The sequence below is a fragment of the Pristiophorus japonicus genome, chromosome 9 (genome assembly GCF_044704955.1).
Source record: "Pristiophorus japonicus isolate sPriJap1 chromosome 9, sPriJap1.hap1, whole genome shotgun sequence".
NCBI classification, from domain to species: domain Eukaryota; kingdom Metazoa; phylum Chordata; class Chondrichthyes; family Pristiophoridae; genus Pristiophorus; species Pristiophorus japonicus.
Window position 1 is genome coordinate 184873133 of NC_091985.1, and position 8171 is coordinate 184881303.

Sequence of the window (8171 nt, forward strand, 5' to 3'; positions counted from 1 at the left end):
TAACAGACTCGAGGGACTGAATTGGCCTCCTCCTGTTCCTGTGTAACAGACTCGAGGGGCTGAATGGGTCTCCTCCTGTTCCTGTGTAACAGACTCGAGGGACAGAATGGGCCTCCTCCAGTTCCTGTGAAACAGACTCGAGGGACTGAATGGGCCTCCTCCAGTTCCTATGTAACAGACTCGAGGGACTGAATGTGTCTCCTCCAGTTCCTGTGTAACAGACTCGAGGGACTGAATGGGCCTCTTCCTGTTCCTGTGTAACAGACTCGAGGGGCTGAATGGGTCTCCTCCTGTTCCTGTGTAACAGACTCGAGGGACTGAATGGGCCTCTTCCTGTTCCTGTGTAACAGGCTCGAGGGGCTGAATGGGTCTCCTCCTGTTCCTGTGTAACAGGCTCGAGGGGCTGAATGGCCTCCTCCTGTTCCTGTGTAACAGACTCGAGGGACTGAATGGGCCTCCTCCTGTTCCTGTGTAACAGACTCGAGGGACTGAATGGGCCTCCTCCTGTTCCTGTGTAACAGACTCGAGGGGCTGAATGGGCCTCCTCCTGCTCCTATTTAACAGGCTCGAGGGGCTGAATGGCCTCCTCCTGTTCCTGTGTAACAGGCTCGAGGGGCTGAATGGGTCTCCTCCTGTTCCTGTGTAACAGACTCGAGGGGCTGAATGGGCCTCCTCCTGTTCCTGTGTAACAGACTCGAGGGGCTGAATGGGCCTCCTCCTGTTCCTATTTAACAGGCTCGAGGGGCTGAATGGCCTCCTCCTGTTCCTGTGTAACAGGCTCGAGGGGCTGAATGGGTCTCCTCCTGTTCCTGTGTAACAGGCTCGAGGGGCTGAATGGGCCTCCTCCTGTTCCTATTTAACAGGCTCGAGGGGCTGAATGGCCTCCTCCTGTTCCTGTGTAACAGACTCGAGGGACTGAATGGGCCTCCTCCTGTTCCTGTGTAACAGACTCGAGGGACTGAATGGGCCTCCTCCTGTTCCTGTGTAACAGACTCGAGGGGTTGAATGGGCCTCCTCCTGTTCCTATGTAACAGACTCGAGGGGTTGAATGGGCCTCTTCCTGTTCCTGTGTAACAGACTCGAGGGGCTGAATGGGTCTCCTCCTGTTCCTGTGTAACAGACTCGAGGGACTGAATGGGCCTCCTCCTGTTCCTGTGTAACAGACTCGAGGGGCTGAATGGGTCTCCTCCTGTTCCTGTGTAACAGACTCGAGGGACAGAATGGGCCTCCTCCAGTTCCTGTGTAACAGACTCGAGGGACTGAATGGGCCTCCTCCAGTTCCTATGTAACAGACTCGAGGGACTGAATGGGTCTCCTCCAGTTCCTGTGTAACAGACTCGATAGACTGAATGGGCCTCTTCCTGTTCCTGTGTAACAGACTCGAGGGGCTGAATGGGTCTCCTCCTGTTCCTGTGTAACAGACTCGAGGGACTGAATGGGCCTCTTCCTGTTCCTGTGTAACAGGCTCGAGGGGCTGAATGGGTCTCCTCCTGTTCCTGTGTAACAGGCTCGAGGGGCTGAATGGCCTCCTCCTGTTCCTGTGTAACAGACTCGAGGGACTGAATGGGCCTCCTCCTGTTCCTGTGTAACAGACTCGAGGGACTGAATGGGCCTCCTCCTGTTCCTGTGTAACAGACTCGAGGGGTTGAATGGGCCTCCTCCTGTTCCTATGTAACAGACTCGAGGGGTTGAATGGGCCTCTTCCTGTTCCTGTGTAACAGACTCGAGGGGCTGAATGGGTCTCCTCCTGTTCCTGTGTAACAGACTCGAGGGACTGAATGGGCCTCCTCCTGTTCCTGTGTAACAGACTCGAGGGGCTGAATGGGTCTCCTCCTGTTCCTGTGTAACAGACTCGAGGGACAGAATGGGCCTCCTCCAGTTCCTGTGTAACAGACTCGAGGGACTGAATGGGCCTCCTCCAGTTCCTATGTAACAGACTCGAGGGACTGAATGGGTCTCCTCCAGTTCCTGTGTAACAGACTCGAGGGACTGAATGGGCCTCTTCCTGTTCCTGTGTAACAGACTCGAGGGGCTGAATGGGTCTCCTCCTGTTCCTGTGTAACAGACTCGAGGGACTGAATGGGCCTCCTCCTGTTCCTGTGTAACAGACTCGAGGGGCTGAATGGGTCTCCTCCTGTTCCTGTGTAACAGACTCGAGGGACAGAATGGGCCTCCTCCAGTTCCTGTGTAACAGACTCGAGGGGCTGAATGGGTCTCCTCCTGTTCCTGTGTAACAGACTCGAGGGACTGAATGGGCCTCTTCCTGTTCCTGTGTAACAGGCTCGAGGGGCTGAATGGGTCTCCTCCTGTTCCTGTGTAACAGGCTCGAGGGGCTGAATGGCCTCCTCCTGTTCCTGTGTAACAGACTCGAGGGACTGAATGGGCCTCCTCCTGTTCCTGTGTAACAGACTCGAGGGACTGAATGTGCCTCCTCCTGTTCCTGTGTAACAGACTCGAGGGGCTGAATGGGCCTCCTCCTGTTCCTATTTAACAGGCTCGAGGGGCTGAATGGGTCTCCTCCTGTTCCTGTGTAACAGACTCGAGGGGCTGAATGGGCCTCCTCCTGTTCCTGTGTAACAGACTCGAGGGGCTGAATGGGCCTCCTCCTGTTCCTATTTAACAGGCTCGAGGGGCTGAATGGCCTCCTCCTGTTCCTGTGTAACAGGCTCGAGGGGCTGAATGGGTCTCCTCCTGTTCCTGTGTAACAGGCTCGAGGGGCTGAATGGGCCTCCTCCTGTTCCTATTTAACAGGCTCGAGGGGCTGAATGGCCTCCTCCTGTTCCTGTGTAACAGACTCGAGTGACTGAATGGGCCTCCTCCTGTTCCTGTGTAACAGACTCGAGGGGTTGAATGGGCCTCCTCCTGTTCCTATGTAACAGACTCGAGAGGTTGAATGGGCCTCCTCCAGTTCCTGTGTAACAGACTCAAGGGACTGAATGGGTCTCCTCCTGTTCCTGTGTAACAGACTCGAGGGACTGAATGGGCCTCCTCCAGTTCCTGTGTAACAGACTCGAGGGACTGAATGGGTCTCCTCCAGTTCCTGTGTAACAGACTCGAGGGGTTGAATGGGCCTCCTCCTGTTCCTATGTAACAGACTCGAGGGGCTGAATGGGCCTCCTCCAGTTCCTGTGTAACAGACTCGAGGGACTGAATGGGCCTCCTCCAGTTCCTGTGTAACAGACTCGAGGGGCTGTATGGGCCTCCTCCAGTTCCTGTGTAACAGGCTCGAGGGGCTGAATGGGCCTCCTCCAGTTCCTGTGTAACAGACTCGAGGGGCTGAATGGGCCTACTCCAGTTCCTGTGTAACAGACTCGAGGGGCTGAATGGGCCTCCTCCAGTTCCTGTGTAACAGACTCGAGGGGCTGAATGGGCCTCCTCCAGTTCCTGTGTAACAGACTCGAGGGGCTGAATGGGCCTCCTCCAGTTCCTGTGTAACAGACTCGAGGGGCTGAATGGGCCTCCTCCTGATCCAAGACTGCAAACTGTGAGATTTACTGCCCGGGGATTTGGGGGTTAAATCCACTGTGACTCCCCCTGTGGCGGCATGTTTTTGTGTTTTTCAATTCCATGTTTCCCAAGCTCTGTTCCCAGCAGTTGTTGGCTCCCTGCCGGAATGGCTGTGCCTGAATGAGGTACATTGAGGGGGAAGGAGAGGGATCAGAGGCCAGCACATGGAACACAAGGTGCCGATCGACTTGAATCAGTCTTTGTTTCTCAGAGATCTTCAGGCGCTTTGAGCGATCGCCAAGAATTCACTGAAAGTCAATGTAACAGTGCTCATGACTGATCCCATCGGTCGTTGTCATGTTCCCTGTCAGAGGGAGCTCGACAAAACAGGAAGGCTTTGCACACAGATTTAACCGCTTGTGTCAAATATCACAGAACCGTGTGATTTTAGCACAGGAGAATGAAGGACACTCCCAAGGCAGGTACAGCACGGGGTTAGATACAGAGTAAAGCTCCCTCTACACTGTCCCTTCAAACACTCCCAGGGCAGGTACAGCACGGGGTTAGATACAGAGTAAAGCTCCCTCTACACTGTCCCTTCAAACACTCCCAGGGCAGGTACAGCACGGGGTTAGATACAGAGTAAAGCTCCCTCTACACTGTCCCATCAAACACTCCCAGGGCAGGTACAGCACGGGGTTAGATACAGAGTAAAGCTCCCTCTACACTGTCCCTTCAAACACTCCCAGGGCAGGTACAGCACGGGGTTAGATACAGAGTAAAGCTCCCTCTACACTGTCCCTTCAAACACTCCCAGGGCAGGTACAGCACGGGGTTAGATACAGAGTAAAGCTCCCTCTACACTGTCCCTTCAAACACTCCCGGGGCAGGTACAGCACGGGGTTAGATACAGAGTAAAGCTCCCTCTACACTGTCCCATCAAACATTCCCAGGGCAGGTACAGCACGGGGTTAGATACAGAGTAAAGCTCCCTCTACACTGTCCCTTCAAACACTCCCAGGGCAGGTACAGCACGGGGTTAGATACAGAGTAAAGCTCCCTCTACACTGTCCCATCAAACATTCCCGGGGCAGGTACAGCACGGGGTTAGATACAGAGTAAAGCTCCCTCTACACTGTCCCATCAAACACTCCCATGGCAGGAGTGCTGCACTGTCGGAGGGGCAGTACTGAGGGAGTGCTGCACTGTCGGAGAGGCAGTACTGAGGGAGTGCTGCACTGTCGGAGGGGCAGTACTGAGGGAGTGCTGCACTGTCGGAGGGGCAGTACTGAGGGAGTGCTGCACTGTCAGAGGGGCAATACTGAGGGAGTGCTGCACTGTCAGAGGGGCAGTACTGAGGGAGTGCTGCACTGTCAGAGGGGCAGTACTGAGGGAGTGCTGCACTGTCGGAGGGGCAGTACTGAGGGAGCACCGCACTGTCAGAGGGGCAGTACTGAGGGAGTGCTGTACTGTCGGAGGGTCAGTACTGAGGGAGCACCGCACTGTCGGAGGGACAGTACTGAGGGAGCGCTGCACTGTCGGAGGGGCAGTACTGAGGGAGCGCTGCACTGTCGGAGGGGCAGTACTGAGGGAGTGCTGCACTGTCGGAGGGAGCAGTGTTTCTGGATGAGATGATAAAGCGATGGTCTCGACTGCCCTCTCGCATGGACAGACCGCTGAGTTCTTCCTGCGACACAAGCAGTCCTCGCTCAAGTCACTGCAACGAGAGCGCCCGATTTAACTGGTCTTTCATTCCACTGCTGTTTGTGGGATCATGCTGTGCAGAAAATGGCTGCCGTGATGTCCAGTTCTGAGCACCCTGCAGCAGAAAGACCAACAGCAACCACAACGTGCATTGTTATAGCGGTTTCAGCCTCCCAGCGATTATCAATCTAAATTTGACACCCAGCCTCCTGAGGAGGTATTAGAACAGGTGACCAAAACCTTGGTGCAAGAGGTAGGTTTTAAGGTGCAGAGAGAGAGCCCGAGAGTTTTTGGGCGGGAAATTCGAGGGCTTAGGGCCCAGGCAGCTGAAGCCATGGCCGCCAATGGTGGAACGATGGAAATCGGTCTGGATGCACAAGTCGCTGCAATTACAGGAGCGCAGAGATCTCAGAAAGTTGTAGGGGCTGGAGGTGTTACAGAGATAGGGAGGGGTGTAGGGGCTGGAGGTGTTACAGAGATAGGGAGGGGTGTAGGGGCTGGAGGAGGTTACAGAGATAGGGAGGGGTGTAGGGGCTGGAGGTGTTACAGAGATAGTGAGGGTGTAAGGGCTGGAGGTGTTACAGAGATAGGGAGGGGTGTAGGGGCTGGAGGAGGTTACAGATAGAGGGATGAGTGCAGGGGCTGGAGGTGTTACAGAGATAGGGAGGGTGTAAGGGCTGGAGGTGTTACAGAGATAGGGAGGGGTGTAGGGGCTGGAGGTTACAGAGATAGGGAGGGTTGTAGGGCTGGAGGTTACAGTGATAGGGAGGGTGTAAGGGCTGGAGGAGGTTATAGAGATCGGGAGGGTTGTAGGGCTGGAGGTTACAGAGATAGAGAGGGTTGTAGGGCTGCAGGATGTTACAGAGATAGGGAGGGTTGTAGGGGTTGGAGGAGGTTACAGAGATAGGGAGGGTGTAGGGGTTGGAGGTGTTACAGAGATAGGGAGGGATGTAGGGGCTGGAGGAGGTTACAGAGATAGGGAGGGTGTAGGGGTTGGAGGAGGTTACAGATAGGGAGGGTTGTAGGGGCTGGAGGAGGTTACAGAGATAGGGAGGGGTGTAGGGACTGGAGGAGGTTATAGAGATAGGGAGGGGTGTAGGGGCTGGAGGAGGTTATAGAGATAGGGAGGGTGTAGGGCTGGAGGAGGTTACAGAGATAGGGAGGGTGTAGGGCTGGAGGAGGTTATAGAGATAGGGAGGGTGTAGGGCTGGAGGAGGTTACAGAGATAGAGAGGGGTGTAGGGCTGGAGGAGGTTACAGAGATAGGGAGGGTGTAAGGGCTGGAGGTGTTACAGAGATAGGGAGGGGTGTAGGGGCTGGAGGTTACAGAGATAGGGAGGGTTGTAGGGCTGGAGGTTACAGTGATAGGGAGGGTGTAAGGGCTGGAGGAGGTTATAGAGATCGGGAGGGGTGTAGGGCTGGAGGTTACAGAGATAGAGAGGGTTGTAGGGCTGCAGGATGTTACAGAGATAGGGAGGGTTGTAGGGGTTGGAGGAGGTTACAGAGATAGGGAGGGTGTAGGGGTTGGAGGTGTTACAGAGATAGGGAGGGATGTAGGGGCTGGAGGAGGTTACAGAGATAGGGAGGGTGTAGGGGTTGGAGGAGGTTACAGATAGGGAGGGTTGTAGGGGCTGGAGGAGGTTACAGAGATAGGGAGGGGTGTAGGGACTGGAGGAGGTTATAGAGATAGGGAGGGGTGTAGGGGCTGGAGGAGGTTATAGAGATAGGGAGGGTGTAGGGCTGGAGGAGGTTACAGAGATAGGGAGGGTGTAGGGCTGGAGGAGGTTATAGAGATAGGGAGGGTGTAGGGCTGGAGGAGGTTACAGAGATAGGGAGGGGTGTACGGCTGGAGGAGGTTACAGAGATAGGGAGGGGTGTAGGGACTGAAGGAGGTTACAGAGATAGGGAGGGGTGTAGGGCTGGAGGAGGTTACAGAGATAGGGAGGGTGTAGGGGTTGGAGGTGTTACAGAGATAGGGAGGGATGTAGGGGCTGGAGGAGGTTACAGAGATAGGGAGGGTGTAGGGGTTGGAGGAGGTTACAGATAGGGAGGGTTGTAGGGGCTGGAGGAGGTTACAGAGATAGGGAGGGGTGTAGGGACTGGAGGAGGTTATAGAGATAGGGAGGGGTGTAGGGGCTGGAGGAGGTTATAGAGATAGGGAGGGTGTAGGGCTGGAGGAGGTTACAGAGATAGGGAGGGTGTAGGGCTGGAGGAGGTTATAGAGATAGGGAGGATGTAGGGCTGGAGGAGGTTACAGAGATAGGGAGGGGTGTAGGGCTGGAGGAGGTTACAGAGATAGGGAGGGGTGTAGGGACTGAAGGAGGTTACAGAGATAGGGAGGGGTGTAGGGCTGGAGGAGGTTACAGAGATAGGGAGGGTGTAGGGACTGGAGGATGTTATAGAGATAGGGAGGGTGTAGGGCTGGAGGAGGTTATAGAGATAGGGAGGGTGTAGGGCTGGAGGAGGTTACAGAGATAGGGAGGGAGCGAGGGACATGAACCGATTGAAAACAAGTACAAGTATTTTCTAATCCCGGCATGTTCCGATCGTGAGCCAATGTAGGTCAGCGAGCACAGGGGTGAGTGCTAGATCAGCAGGGCTTGGTGCGAGTCAGGGTATGGGGCATCAGAGTTTTGGATGAGTTTACAGAGGGCGGATGGGGGTTAGACCGGCCAGGAGAGCAGGCAATAGTCAAGTCTGGAGGTGGCAATGTGAGGGAGCCTTGCGCAATCGGTTCTAAAACGATCGGATCTGTCCCTCGCATTCCCATATGTGTTCAATGACTTCCATCTGTGCATTTGTTTTCAATCTGTTGGCAATTACCAAGGTCCAGGATGTGTGTCCTTTACTTTATCACCCGATCTGTTCAGCCCCATTCAACGCTTGTCGATGTTGCAACAAATCCTTTCATTGCGACAGTCCCTGTGACTAATGCAGCCTGTAACTACTGACACTCTCCCCGGGGACCCCCTGTAAATACTGACACACTCTCCCCGAGGACCCCCTGTAAATACTGACACA